The sequence below is a fragment of the Thalia democratica genome, chromosome 5 (assembly GCF_965202585.1).
Source record: "Thalia democratica chromosome 5, ktThaDemo2.hap1.1, whole genome shotgun sequence".
In the NCBI taxonomy this organism is placed as follows: Eukaryota; Metazoa; Chordata; class Thaliacea; order Salpida; family Salpidae; genus Thalia; species Thalia democratica.
In genome coordinates, this window is record NC_139169.1 from 32,651,218 (window position 1) to 32,668,376 (window position 17,159).

Below are 17,159 nucleotides of genomic sequence, written 5' to 3' on the forward strand. Positions count from 1 at the left end.
AATAATTGGAGACCATAAAAAGGTTTTGAATCAATTTTATTATAAGTTTATGACGCTTTATGAACTTGGTTGTATTAGAAAAGCAGAAATCAGTGAAGTTAATAAAACTAAAAGTAAACTTATAAAGACATGAAGTTCTATAAGTAATTTAGTTAATTTAAAAAGTTAAGAGAACTAAAAGTTGTTTCCAAAAAAAACTACAAGTTGGAAAATTATTCAAAAAAATAGTTTTTATTATTTTTAAATTCCTGAAGTTAAAATTTGTTTTAATAAAATAAATTAAAAAAGTAACGTGCTTTATATACAATTATTCTAATTTAAAACACTTTAAGTTTTACTAAAATTCACGATAATTCAGTAATAAAGAAACGAAATTAATCACAGATCTAGTCGTAAAATTTTTCACAGAGAGATAATCTTTTAATCTACTATGAATTAAACTGATGTGAGTAAAAATCGGTTCCCATATAAGACAATCAATTTTAGTTTGTAGATTACTTAAATCAATCATAATTCAGTTTAGTGTCTTGTTAGATAAAATTTGATAAGTTTTGTAGAAACCACTACTTATAAAAATCAGCAAAACAAATTTTGATAATCAGCCATTTAATGACACATTTTAATCTGTTACTAGTTCACAAGTAGTTAGCTTTTAATCTTTTAGTTTTTGTCTTAGTTTTTAACTTTCTAAACATCTAGTTTCCATACTCAGTTTTTTTTTTTGTAAATCTCATTAATTAAGACAGGTATAAGTTTTACAAACGAATGTTAAAAAAAACAGGTTTTTAAGTTTTAATGAACTTTCTGTTTAAAGTTTAATGTTATTCCAATGGATTATGTCTTTAAGCTGTTCTAGTAACTTATATTTTAAAGAGCAAACCTAAGTAAGCATAAATTAATTACAACAAGAACGTTTTATAGATGTGTATTTTCAAAGTATTTAGTTTTATATAACTGTAGTGAAAACCTTCTATTTATATAATTTATTCCGTGTATTAATTCCTCGGTAGATTACGTTAATTCCATAAAACTCAGTTTATTATCAATTCGCTAAAGACTTAATTCAAGTTTTTAATTTGTATGTTTAATGTAATTTCAATGCAAAAAAATAAGTGCAATTAGTTAAAGTAAGTCTTTAAGAAAAATATTATCTTTAGGTAATATATAACCAGTTGTTTTTTTTATTTGATAATTTTTACAGTTTGAAACAGAGATGTTAAAATGCTAAAAGTTACTATGGTAATTCAGCAATGAAGTGTTTTATTTTTGGTTTGTTTTAAGTTAGTAATTTCACGCTTGAGTAAACAAAGCAGAGCTTTTTAACATGTCTGGTTTGAAAATCATAAATTAAGAAACCTGTCAAATTTACTTTTTTTTAAATTGAAATAACGCAATGAAGATGTGGTTCAAAAATAGTTAGAATATGTCTTAAAAAAAAAGTTTTGTTTAATAGATCATGTTATAACATAAGACCGAAATGTAGTGTTGTGTGTAATAAGTTCTTAGAAACTTTTAAAAATTTAAATTTGTGTTCTGATGATTCATAAGCAAAAGTAACAGAGATTGCAAAAAGTTTTTTTAATATATATTCACTTTTTTTCATGTGAGAATTTTGTTAAGTTTGAATTTAATAAACAGAGGTTTATATTATTTATTTACCGAATCCAAGTGCAAAATCCAATCAGATCTAGCCATAGTTTGTTAAGGAACGGATACAACAAAATTTTGTCTAAAAAAATATTTTGTCTGGTTGTGGACAGATATCGATTTCAAAATAAAGTTCAGATCTTGCCAAGCTTAACTTTTGAACAAGTTTAAACGGATCAAGGTTTAAATTGAGACCTGATCTTAAATAAAAAGAACCTTTTAATCAAATTGAAATCTAGCTGGAACGATGTTCAAGTCATTGTTTAAACTAAAATCTGATCGGACTCGGACCATGGCGAACAATGACCGTATCTGACCAGATTCCAGCATTTGGACCCGGTAAACATCTATTCTACATAATCACGGCTTTCTTTTGATTTCAGTCTGAGAGTTATCAGGAAATTTTAATTGTCGAGTTCTTGTAAAAAATGTTATTAACTTAACAATCATTAACAATTAAGATTTCATAAAACATTTCTTTTAAAATGTAAAAACTTCCAATAAAAAAATTAGTAAGCTGTACTAAAAGTACAATAATAATCTTTTTATAGATTACTTTTTATATCTTTAGAATACTAACCATCCATAGTGAGTCCAAAGTTGAGAAAATTACTTGTAAATATATCTTTGAGAAATAATGACGAGGAAGGCTAACATTTAATAAATTGACAACCTTAAAAATATTTTAAACTACTATCAACAACTGAAGTTATGTCAGTTAACGAAAAATCATTTAAGGACTATTGTTTAAAATGTTTATTATATAAGCATTTTTTTAATTGGAGTACTAAAATCGTAGGACACAGTAAATTTTGGTTTAAAAGCTTTAAAGTAAATAAACCTATATTTCTAGCTCAGTGGGCTTTCAAACCATTGTGACATTTAATAAAGTTTCTATTTTAAAGCAAGGAGGCTAAAAGAGAAAAATATCAGGTTTAAATAAAATAAAAATAAATAGTTTATATTTGTGTTTATTTAATTATACAGCTTTTTGTAAAACTACACTCTTAAAAATTAAAATGAACACGTATATTTATCAAGAAACACAACTAAACATTACCGAAAGATCTTGGAATGGTACTGACAAAGCTTTAACTGGGCTCAGCATCACTCTACTGTTGGCCGACATTGTTCTAATTGGAACTTACTTCTACAAAATATTCCGCAAAAAGAACCATCAGATATTTGGTGACAAAAAAACCACGCCAATTTTGGACAAGGTATTACTCATAACGCTAGTTTTATTGATAATACACGCTGTGGTGTACTTGATCATGGTGTTAATTTCCGAAAACGTCACAAGTGGAGTCACGTGTTCAGTTTACAGCTTCGTATTTTACACGCTCAACTGCTGGGTGAAGGTGCTGACCCTGTGCACAATTTTCTTCCACTACTACATTTGGATCAAGCAGAAGTGTTTGGGGTACTTGGAGTTCAACGGCGTTTCCCACACCATTTTCAAACTAGCCTTCGCGTTCATTCTCAGTGTGAGCACAGTTATTTCGTTTAAAATGAACACGGATACCACCTTTGTACTTGTCAATGGTCTGTGCTACGGAAAAAGTCTGGCTTTCAAGAAAGATCTGGCACTCATTAGCCTCACTGCTTCTTTTCTAGTCGTACTTAGCCTCATAGGCGCTCAAAGTTACTATTTGTTCAAAACCAACAAAGAAGAGAAAAAGCACACACCGAACGAAAAGAACAAACTGATTTTTAAACTCATACGTCGTCAGATATATTTGTTTTTGAAACTTCATATAGCTATAGCACTGTCTTTGATAGTTTACTTTGTAAAGAAGACTGGATTTCCATCGGACGAAATGGTACATTTTGCAGATGGCGGCTATTTTGTGAGCCATCTTTACAACTTTTTATGTTGTTCAATAGTGTGCTACTTTCGTTTTAAAGTTTCTACAGATGATATAAAAAGCGAATTCTTGAGCATTAGAAAGAAAATCCTAGCGACGTCTTAAAAACATTATTGGATGACATATTTACAAACACTTCATAAAATTTAAATTTAATCTACTTCAATTTTGTTATTTATTTTTTAACTTTAAAGTTTCTTCAGTTTGTTATCATTTAAGTACAACACTTTTTTGTTAAAAAGATGCTATGTTTAAACACTTTTTGTTTTTTACAAACATACGTTAGTAAATATTATAAAAAATAAAATTGACAATATTCAAGTTTTATTTAACTGATTTTTTTTTTAAGTTTAGATATGTATATTTTGAGTTAAAAGTTTTGTTTTGACAACTTTGAGAATATATTTCTACTTAAGCATTATGAAATTTAACTTTACTTGTTTTACTGTTTATGTTATTACCTATTGTCTTATCGACTATTTATAGTTAATAAATTTGTTCCAACTGCGTACTAGATACAAATTTTGATAAAACAGTTGCACTGTGCATTAATTTGTGGTGTTATAAAAGTAGTCGGCAGTATCACCTAAAACAACTTTCGTGGACCACATTGAATGTAAAAAGCTCTAAACGTTTTATTTTATGTCCAAAAACTTTGCTAAAAAAAATTATACAACAGTCAATATGCAATGATGAAGTCCCAAAAAACGCTAAATTTCACTCAATTAAGCAAAAAATAACTTTTTGCAAACTATAATCATAAAAAAGGTTGAATTCGCTTCGAGTGCGTTAGTTGATTGATTAGCTAAAATGATTGTTGCGGACCGGTAACCTTTGTCTAATTCAACCCGCGGTCCGCAATTTTATGACGCCTGAACTAAGGTTTAAGATTATAGTATCGTGTAAAAATACCTAAAATATATATAGGAAAGATATTTTTAAGTTAATTTTATGGTACTTGGATGTTAGTTGTTTATCACTTTAAGTTTATAATCCCTCAACTTTGTTAAATGTGAAAAAACTTGAACTAAGTATCAAGGTACAATAATAGAACAATACTATTTTATACATTAAAATAAGTTTTCATTAACTTGATTAGAACCATTTTATGCTTGTAAATGGAGTTTGATGTGTCGCTTTGGTTTATAAAAATATTTTGTCAATATCAGAAAACTGCCAGAGAGTTATGTTATTACTAATTTCAATACATTAATCGATAACTTAAATATATTTAAAGCTCTTATAATTTATTAGACCATATTTTAGTAATTGAACTTGCTTTGTAAGAGTTTTACAAAGCTTATTTATAAATCCAAATAAAAACCAAATAGACTTAAGTTTTGCCTTCAGGATTTTTAAGTAGTTGATTATAAGAAAATAAAAATAAACAGCAAAGCTTCAAATTTATTCAGGTCATAAAAGTAATTATGACGTAGCTTTGTTTATATACAAAAGTGGTAGATTTCAATTCAAACAGAACCTTCAAAAAAAGAAAAGCAGTTTACTTTTTATTTAATTTGTTTAAATAGTATAAAAGTTTAATCAGAAGTAAAAAATTTTTACCTTTTGTTAGAGTCTAATTACTAAAAAAACAAAAAACAAACAAGGTACAAGGTACAAGGTACAAGAACAAGGACCTTGTTTACAAAAAGACCTCTCGATTACAAGTCACCACAGGTTTAAATTAAAACTATAATGAGCTAAAAAAGCTACGGTCAAAACATAAACTCTAAAGAAAGAAGAAATCACAATAAAAACTTTCAAAAAATACATAAAAAACTCAATTAAATTCTTTGATCATATATAAAAACTTTTTTTCATTTCAGATATTTACACGAAGAAGTTCAATAATAAAATCTTACAAGATAAGATTTAAAAGTATAAAAAAGTATTTAAAATTAATTTAGTTATAGTTTTATTTAAATTACATTTGATTCGTAGTTTAGTTGTTATGAAACATTTTTTTTAAGTTTAAATCACAAAATTGCTTTCAGCTTATGTTTTTACATAATGATTATACATTAAACATAAACATCTTAGTCAAATAATATGTTAACAAATAGAATATAGTAAAGTTTCAAGTTATTTTCTTTTTTATTTGTAAAACTAAATATACTACAACTTTCGAGAAAATTACTGAAAAAGTATAAGAAAAAATTTATAGATTTCTACAGCTTCTTTTCAAAATCAAAACTTATTTTTTGTAACAAAATCATTTTCAATTAAATTAAAGTTTGTATTACTTTTAGTTTTTGACAAAGTTTTTTTTTTTAATATTTAAAAACTCACTTTTTATATCAAGCTGAGAAGTAATACATCGGAAAAAACACAAAACAGTACAAAACACAAAATTGTAAAGATGACGGCCAAAATAGTTTAAATTAGCAAACTCTATCATTCCGTCTGAATGTAAAAGTTTCAACTTTCCAAAATATATTACCAAAAGAATGGCAACAATAATGTGAAGAACTAAAAACAAACACACTTGTTTACGCACAATTTTACAGACTATTTTAGCCTTCTCATTAGAAATATGTTTGTTTTCTTCTTGCCTGTTTCGAAAAAGGTAATAAATTTGCACGCATATAAGAAATATGACAACAGTAAAAGCGGCCATTATGCTAAGAAACGACAGTGTTTTTTTTGAAAGAAAGAGTTTTTCCAAAACACAATCCACCAATTAGTACAAAATTTGTATCAATATTCATTTTAAACGGTATTATTACACTTACACTGAGTATGAACACAAAAAACATCTTAAAAAAAGTGTGTGAGTCACCATATGGTTGTAAAAATCCTAAAAGTCTTTGTTTGATCCAAATGTAGTAGTGCAGGAATATGATAAAAAACTTCATAATTTTGAGTAGGGAGTGTAAGGTGTGAAAAAATAAATTGTTAATTAAGCATGTTGAGCCGTGCGTTACACTTTTGGAAATTATAATCATGTTTAAACAGACAATGGATTGCAACGCCAATAAAATTAGTGTAAAAGTGATCACTTTGTCCAAATTCGGTGTAGTTTTCTGATTGCCAAATATTTGGTGTTTCTTTTTGTAGAAAATTTTGTATAGAAAGCATCCAAGTAAGGTAATATCAGCTATTAGCAATGTTATGCTAAATCCAAGTAAATTGCTACCTTTTTGAATCCAAGTCCTGTTTAAAACTACTTGTTCTAGAGGAGTTATACTCGTCATATTGAATTGCTTTTACTGTGTCTAAAAATAAAAGAAGTTAGTTTATAAAATTTACAAAACTATTGTTTTTGTTGATTGCTTTTTAATTGCAATACTTGAAAACTTAAACAACAAAATCGTTTAATCGTACTGAACAAACAACTAAGACTAATAAATTAGAAAACAAACTTTATTCTGAAAAAATTCAAATAGTTTAAAAACAAACTAAGTAAAGTATTTTATTTTTTTAAGCCACCATTAAAAAAAAAAACCTGCAAAGTAAATTAAAGAAAACAAAGACTACTTTGAAGAAACGCAGAAACCTTCAACTTTAATTTTAAATACGTTTTATACATTTTTATATTACATAATCTATATTACTAAAAACTTATTTTTCTTTTTTCCCTGAGGTACGTTAAAACTAGATAATATTTTATTAAGAATGATTATATATATATATACTTTAGTTAGTAATACTCGATTAGTTGTTTCAATAACTTTTTTTTTTTGTACACACTGCATGTAGGCAAAAAGTTGTATAAAAAAAATTAAACTATTGTTATTATTAAACTTGTGAAAAACGCTGATCAGTAACTTAAAAGTTATAAATTGTTTTAATTAACAAAAATATTTTAAAATTGATATACATCAATGAAGTTTAAACAGTTTTCTATCATCTAACTATCTGTAAATTTATAAAAATAACGTTTTTCAAAACTTAATTAGAGCTCAACAACTTTTTTAAACTCTCCTAAAAAAAGACTATTTCCTTATGATTTTATTAACTGGTAGTTTTAAAAACTAAACTTTTCTATTTCGGGTAAAATATAACTAAATCGTTTGTTAATTTACACATTGAATATCATAATGTGCAAATCATCACGTAAACAAATAAGATATCATAATTTGTTTTATTATTTTAGTTTTAACTTTTAATTACTATGTTAATAGTAATCTTTAACAAACTAGTTATAAAATAAGTTTGCTTAGTGAGTTTCTCTTTCAATAAATAAAAAATGTATTTAGTTATTTCGTTTTTCTTAAAAACTATTTTAGGGAAATAACTTTTAATCTAAGTTAGAATAAACAAAGAGCAACGTATTAAAAAGGCTTTCATTTCAAAAAAACAAAAAATAATTAAGCATAGAATAAAAATCTTTTAAATAACATTAAATAAATCATAAATTTAAAAAATTAAAATTTAGAGTTAACTACACTTTTTGAAAAAAGTAAAACATACTAGTTTAGCTGAACAGTTTTTAAGCTCTATGCTTTACATTTGTACTGTTTTTAGATTAAAACTACTTGGCTATTGTTTCGTATGTAATCATTAAAACAGACAATGGGATTAAACTCGATAAAAATAAACAAAGAAATAATTATTACAATAATATTAGTAACAATTAATTGTACATTTTACCTTTTAAAATATCTAAGCTAATTAATTAAACTATTTAAAAAACTGTTTAGTTATACTTAAAAAAAATTTTAAACTTTAATTTTTTAGATTAGTTCAAATTAACACCGACTGTTTATTTTAAAAATGAACATTTTCATATGCTATACAATATACATGTATTGTACGAATAATTACTGTTTTCAAAAAAAAACGCTTAATTCTTTATAACAGTTAAACTGCTTATCCAGTTTTTTGGTATATTTCAACACACATAATACTAAGATAAAGTATATTAAAACTAATATAACAATTTAATTGTTAAATAGTTTCTTCATTCATTTGCTTTGCTACATAGTAGCTTTTAAATGTATTGTCGTTGACTTTTTCATCAAGCTTATTTATTTTGTTTGTGTAATTTTACACTTACTAATTGTATTTATAGTAAAAATAAATAGCAATAACTTCACCATTTATATTTTGCGTATAATTAACATTATACATTTAAAAAATATACAAATTAACAAGTTTTAAAAGGAAACAAAGTTGGTTATATATAAGTAATTATTCAAAAAAAAAGTATTTATATGTTAATTTAATTAAATAAGTTTTACTAGTTATATAATATAAGAAAACTGGTTAACGGATAGCAACAAAAGATACCAAACAGTATAAGAAAACAATTAAATAAAAGATAAAAATAGGTTTCTTTTTTTAAGCTAAGATTTTTAATCAGTTCGATAAAAATCTACAACTTTATATAGCATACAAAACTTTTTAATTTAAGCATCAAGTAACAGTATTTAAAAGTAAAAGAATTGATTAGATACTACATAAAAAAATATTATTACGAACTACTGAATATGAAACTTATTCAGAACTTAAATAAATCAAGTGCGAATATGTTTTTAGTCATTTACTTTTCAACAGCTGAGAACAAATGACTGAGTTGTGAAAAAGTTGTGAGTAGTAAAAGGACCACAGAAGTCCATGAGGCGATATTTTTAAACTTTCATTAAATATTTTGGAGTTCATGATAAGCAGGAAAAAACGGACTCCCAGGCGAAAATAAAGATAATTTTAAAACTTATACTAAAATTATTAAAACAAATAGAAGTTTAAGGTGCCATAAGCTTTAAAATGGGGAGACATGTAATGGATCACCAGTTTTACTTGCTATTGCAGTTAGTTTAATATTGAATGATATAAAATCAGTCAACCAGAAAGCAAGTTTTTCTGATTTAGTGTTGAATCCTGCTACAGTCTTTCTAAAGTAAAGATGTAGTTATAGAATAGACATTTATATTGTTTTTTTGTTGTATAAAGTATCTATTTGGCAATTTTACTTTTTACAAGTATTTTTTATTTACATTCTAAGTAGTTATATTTGTTAGTGTTTGCAATTGTTCTTTTATACAATATGTTTATTCATGACATGCTTAGTTTTAAGTATCATTTAATATCAAATTTAGTTAGTTTAATGTTGTTTTTTATTTATTATGGTTAATAATGTGGTTTATAAAACCTACTCTAACCATACTTTTTATTGATTAAGTAGCCACATACATACTAGGTTATATTTAACGTCCTTTAGGTTACAAATCACCAGTCTTTTAGGCAACACTTAAATAATTCCAAGACATTTTTTATCTTTTACTATTATATTACTTTTAATTTTTAAGGTTGTATTTGTCACATTTTCATACAATATTCTTGCAAATTTCATTTTTGTTATTTAATGCATTTTATTTAACAGTACATTTGGAAAATTTTTACAAAAAAGCTTGTATTAAATTTTTAAGAGTTAATGCTATCATTTACTGTCTGCCCTTTTAAAAGCCCTTCAGGATTAGGCACAAACAGAAATCACAGAGAGTTGAAAAAACCATCAGGCAATAAGGGGTCATATTAATAAAAATGCTATAGGGGCATTAAAAAGTAAACTTCAAAGGGTATTGACACAATCTAAGTTTAAAAGACAAAGAAAGTAGGTGACAATATTTAAATCAAATTTAACCACAAAAGTAAAAAGACACAATTCAAGTCCTAATCAGTTACAAAAATTTGGTGATAATGTTTAATTTTAAGTTAGCCACAAAGTGTATTGACAAAGTGTACTGTAAAGTCGTTCGGTAACAGAAAGTTGGTGACAAAGTTTAAGTCAGATAAGCAGGGTTGCTAAAAACTTAGAAACTTGAAATAACCTGAAAAGTGTGGAATTTGACAATTTAAGCTTTAAAACCTTGAGTTTGAGAAACTTTGAAAAAAAACTTGAACTTTCAACAAAAATCACTAAATAACCTGGCAAAACCTGGGATTTTAAACAATTTTGATATTTTAAGTAGAAAAATTTTAATTGGATATTTTTATAGATAATTTTTTTTTGTCATCATCAAAAGTTTTTTTATTAAAAAACACATTTGAAGTAGCTTTTCAGTATATTTTCAATGTTTTTATACTATTTCACACAGTTTTTACCTTAAACTTAACTTTAGAATAAAAATAGACCCAAAAATGTGTACTATGAAAACCTGGAGAAAAGTTTCCAAAAACATTTGGCAACCCTGGATAAGTCACATAGGGTGTTGTCCCAATACGTAACAAACAATTTTGAAACAATATCATGCCACAAAATCACAATAGAACTCTCAAATTATAAGTCCAAAAAAGTCACAATATATCTGATATATTTTAGCCAAAATAAGTCACATTAGTATTGTCAAAATATAAGTCCAGAAAATCAAAATAGAACTGGCAAAACACTAGTCCATATAAGTCACAATAGTATTGAAAATTTATAAGTACAAACAAGTCCAAAAAAAGTAATGACCAATTTTAAGTCACAGTGAGTCATTTTAAACTTTATGTAAGGCTATTAAGTCTCAATAGCATAACAGAAAAATAAACTACTAGTCAATAAGTAAGACAGACAATGTTTTTTTACAATTTTTTTTTGTTTGAACATTAAGTACTTTAATCTCATTTTATTTTATACATTTTTAAAGTATGTTATTTTAATTTTAAGTTGTGTTAAAAGGTTCTATAAAACATTTAAAGTAACTTTTAACGCTCAAATTATTTTTCTATTTTACATAGTTCTTTAAATTTTTTTAGTGTTTGCAATTGTTTTTAAATATATAATATTATCCACTCAATGTCATGTCTAGTTTTTTTATAGAACAGCCCTAGTATCATTTAAAATAAACTTAACTTAGTTAGTTTATTTATTAATTATAGGTTACAGTGTGGATGAAAGTACGCTATAACCACAATACTCTCTTAATATCTTGATAAAATAACCCACATTCTTTGTAGGTCATAGTTACAAGGCCATATTTCAAAAAAAATTCACTAGAAATTCTGGAGTTGACGATGTAGAGCAAAAAAACACAAACTCGTTGAAAAATCTCGTCGGAGGAGGCTATTGCTTTTTTTATATTTTGATAAGGGGCCTTATGAAATTTATGGAGTAAATTTATTATTGGTGTAAGTTATATTATTAAGTTTTGGAAATTCTACTTTAAACAAACAAGCTTTAGTTTACAGTACCTACTTTATTGGTTATACCAAGTCTTAATATTTCAATTGGGTTCTATAAAAGTAATCTTATGTAGATTTTAAAGTTATATATTTTATATTTATTTGACAAATATATAAGAATCAGTTTTAAACTTTTTGTAAAGTAAGTTACTTAATTGAAGCTAAACATACTTTTTGTATCTATAGAAACTACTTCAATTTTATTTTGCATGTTCACCTCTTTTTACAGATTCTAAATACTATGATTCAGCAAGGTTGAAACTAAACTTAACTGTAGAACAATATTATATAACCCTGTTTAATTTTTTTCAATTTTAGTTAAACACAGTTACAACTAAGGCTCAAAATTAAATCATAATCTAGATCAGGGTTTCCCAAAGTGGGCCAAGCGGCCTCTTAGAGGGCCATGTGCAGTTAAGGAGCCACAGGGGGGCTATTAGGTCATAATTTTAAAGTAACACTAGATATTCTGGATTTGTTGATGAAAAGCCAAAATATAATATCCAAGTTCTTTCAATGGTAGCTTTTTAATTTATTTGAAGTGGTCATTTGAAAAATAAGTTTGGGAAACCCTGCTCTTCACCGAAACTTATTTTCAGTCTAGTATTTAAAAACGGTTTAAGTTCTTAGTACCTTATAAACAGATAAAAAGAGTAGCATTAACATAACTTAGTTCTAAATTTGTTAGAATTTATGACATTGAAAACTTTTTATAGTTTATACTAATAAAAATAAAGTCTTATTATCGAATAATAAAATTTAGATACTATAATTTTACAAAATGGGCGGCAATATTATATCAAGGATAACTTCAAAATATTCTGGAACCAATGAACTACCTGCAGAAGATACAACATCCATTGAAAAACTTGCAACTGATACAACATCAAATGAAAAACTTGCAACTGAAACAACATCCAAAGAAAAACCTGCAAATGAATCACCATCCAATGAAAATCCCGCCAAAGAAAGGTTTGTTATTAAAAGGTGGGACGCAGTAGTAAGCTGGTCGTACGAAATTGACAATTGCGGAATCTGCAAACACGGGATCATGGATCTGTGTAACGGTTGTCGAGCCGATGCATTGGATAAAGAGGAATATGAAGAATGTCCTGTTGCTTGGGGAGTTTGTGATCACGGATTTCACTTGCATTGCATCATGAAAATGATTCAGAAAAACAACAACAAATGCCCGCTGTGCAAAGAGCAATGGGAATTTCAGAAACTAGAATAAACGATTTAGAAAAAATATATTATTAATTGTTTAAATAAAATTATTAAAAGTTACTATTTTGTTTTATATATAAAAAAGAGCTTTATAAACGTGTACTTGGCCTTTGTTGTGTAACAATTAAAGTTAGCGTAATTGTTATTTAGTTTTAATGTTGGCATATTATCTTTTACAGATTTCTTAATGAATTTTATATTCTAACAATAACTACAACTTAAAGGTTTTTTGTACACCAGGTCTATAAAAAAAACTTTTCGGGCATCTGATTTAGGAGTTCAATTAGTAATCCTCAAATAAAAAAGTTTCTTTTGTTATCCGCAAAGTTTTTATTTATTTCATCTAGTTTTATTTAATGAACCAGAAAATTATACAAATTATTTACAACTATTGAAAGCTATGAGCTAAAATTTTACAAAATTGTTTATGAATGTTCAAAATTCTCTAAGTAGTTTAAATGGTTGAAATGGTCTAAGGTAAATCTGATAACCTAAACAGTTTGTTTTAACCGTCTCGTAACTAATTAGAAGTTGTCTAAAACCTTTAAGCACTTATATGTTTGACAACTAGGAAAATAATAAACAAAGTGGCAGAAGTATGTAAAAATTATTTACGCTTTTGAATTTAAAGAACATCCGTTAGCATTACAGTAACCTCTCGCATCTTTACGCACTTATGACGTTACGCAATCTCGTTTTTTACGCATAGAATACCAAAATTCAAAAAATAAAGTTTTAACTTTTTTAATATTGCAAAAATTAGTTTTTCTTTTTAATTATGTTTTTAAATGCTAAGTCATCTCTCTACATCTAAAAAAATATAAAAAAAACTGATAAATGATAAGTAAGCAGGAGTAAAGTTTTGTAATTCTAAACTAGCTTTTGTGTATAAACACATTTTAATAAAAGCATAATAATTGTTTTCATAATGTTTATTTATTGAAAATTAAAAAGTTGTTAAATAAACTTTGTAAATTTTTAATTTACGAGAGTGTAAATAATAAAAAAATTAAAATCATTTTTGGGTCAAATATAAGTATACGTACATTAGTGAAAACTTACATTTAAATACATGTAACAAATAAATACTTTAGACTTCTATTATACTTTCATAAACATGTTTTGGTATTTATGTTAAAAGTTTTTATTTCGGGGGATTTTTATTTGTTACTTACTTGTAAACTTTAGTTGTTTTAACGTGTTTGTTTGTAAGTAGTTATGTAATCTAAGTAGTAAAGACAGAAACTTCCTAGGTACGCATTTCCGGTTGGGTACGCATTTTTGCGCTGTGTAAAAAGTGCGTACCTAGGTGGCAGGTTATTGTACTTTAGTAATATAAATTGTTCTTTTTTTTTCAACTTAACTACAAACAAATGTGCAATAAGTATATTTAATTATTTTTTAAATCTTAATAAACATTAAGTAAAAAGAAATATTTTAAACGGCATTATATTATAATATGTAACAAACTCAAGATTGTCCTACATTTAACGACCTCTTCTTCTTATTTCTTAATCCTCTTATCACAACTACCCGCATGGGAATTAAAAGGAACGGGAAACTCAATCACGCAATTATGACGTAACAATGAGCTCTTTTGTACGTTCGTGATTCAGCTTACTGCGCTTTCGCGACGCGGTAATTTTTTCATCTCTAAATAAATATCAGTTGTTAGTACACAAATGTGACCGCTGTACACTTCATAACGTTTATATAAGGTATATAAAAAAAAATTGAGTGTTTATTTTGATAAAGTATGACTAGTTTATATATATACTTATCTAATTATATAAAAACTATAATTTATACAGCTGTTTCACACATGAAATGTAAAATTTCATGTGCTCCTCAGTAAGTTACAGTTTATTATAAAAGTAAACATAAATTTAGATCTTGAAATTTTTTATAATAATTGTGACGTATTAATGATACAGTTTTATTGTACAGTTAGCTGAATTTGAAAATATTACGCTGTAGTTGTTAGCTTATGCATTTTAGGAAAGTTTAGAAAGGTTATTTTAGAAAAATGTTTTAAGCTATTCGAAGAAATTTGGACTGTTATTTTCAAATTCAGCTAATTGTACAATAAAACTGTATCATTAATACGTCACGATTATTATAAAAAATTTCAAAATCTAAATTTCTGTTTACTATTATATTAAACTGTAACTTACTGAGGAGCACATGAAATTTTACATTTCATGTGTGAAACAGCTGTATAAATTATAGTTTTTATATAATTAGATAAGTATTTAGCTCCAATTTAATTGGTCGAGCACTATCGACCAGAAACCTTTAATGTATATATATATATATATAAGATTTTCATTTTGAAAATAAGTTATTTTTTAATAAGCGTTACTGTTAGTACACAAACTATTAAAGAAAATGTGCTTTTTGTAAATATTATAAATTAAACTAGGTGCATTTTTGTACATTGTAACTCGTGTTTATACTATTAGTCAATTAAAAGTAAACAAAAAGTGAGATTGTTAAGAGAATTGTCAACATTATTAAGCTTTATTTGGAATCTATTTGTTTATTTTTGAAACTTTTATTTACGTTTTAATTAACTTTATTATTAATAGACGACATTATGGTATATAAATGTGCATGATGTAAACAATAATATGTGAATAGAAAATAAGACAAATTTCAGTTTATGAGTACGAGCAATATTTTGAGCTGCATTATCATATCTTATGTATTTACAAAAAGTAAAGTTAAATAGAACTCGTCAGTATTATTAAGTTGGTTAAAGTTTAATTCATTTCAACAAAAATTACATTTTAAACTATAAGTTTTGTTTTGATACCAAAACTATACTTTTGCTTTTCTGTATTATTTTAAAAATTTTCTTAGGTTTACTACTGAAAATTTTATACTAAATATTTTTTATAGAAAGATATTACCAATTTAAATGTAATACTGAAAATCTATTTTTACTAAAACACGTCAAAAATGTTCCGACAATATAAGTTTTAATCACAGTAATGGGTAATTTCAAATGACAATATAAAACCAAAACAATTAAGGCATTATGAAAGGCTAACAACAAAACAATATAGTAAATATGAAAATCAATTATTACCAGACATCTACAAATTGCTAGTACTACTTCCCAGTAGCCTAGGGGTAAGTGGCAATTAATGTGAAATTTGCTGTCACAATTTGTTTGGAACTTGTTTGATATAAGTTGTACGCAGGTGTACAAAAGCATACATGTATACACTATTTAAAAATATATACATATGGGAAAGCTTGAGTTTGTTGCCTATTTTTTCTGAATTACAGCAATTTTTCTATGAAAACCAGAAAGTATAAATTAAAATAATTTATTGAAAGTATATTTTTTAAAGAGATAGTATGTACTTTATTTTGTGGTAAAAATTAGTTTTTTTTTAAGTGATTTGTTGAACACTTAATAATAGAAATCAAAGCTAACAGATATTTTTACGAAAAATAAAGATTTATGCATTTTTGTTAAAAAACCAGATTTATTCTTATACTTGAAAAAATTGACGCGAAATTACTTTTTAGTTTTAGACTTGTTTATAGCTTTTGTAAAATAATTCTAATGCCTTAGTACTTAAACATAAAAAAACTAGCTAAAAAGTCTTAAAAAACAATGTTTTATTGTCTTATTAAACGGTAGTAGCTTAAATACAAACAACAACATTGAAATTTAAAATTTAAATGCACGTTTAGGATTAAGCACTTAGTTTATCTTCTTATGTAAGCTATCAATCGTCTGATCTTTATAAAAGTTAGATTTGTAAGTTTTATCTGTAATAATAAAAAGGACAATGCTAACATTAACTATATCTTAAACCGTTTCCTATAAAGTATTGAATATTAATTACTTATATAATTTTAAGTAAGAAGTTTTCATACTCATACTTTAGTAATACTTTAAACAAAAACTTATAACTTTTAAGTTTCTTTTTCCATAAAATACGACTTATACAGCAACGATTATGTTATAATGATCAAAAAAACAAATACAAGTTTATTTTCAAGTTTATAAAACCGCAACAGCTTACTTGAATGATGGATTTGATGAACAGCAATAATTAAGTTTTAAAACCTGTACAAACTAGTTTTATTTGTTTGCTTTTAACCTACTTTTATTTTAATAATTAAAAACATAAATAATTTTAAAGCTTATCTATTTTAACAAAAGTTATTTATTTTGTAGCATAAATGAACTTTCACTACACTTAAGGTTATTTTTTGAAGACGAAGTTTCTACTTAAAAATAAAACAAAACATTTTACTTTTTGTATTTAGTAAAGAAGTACAGAAATA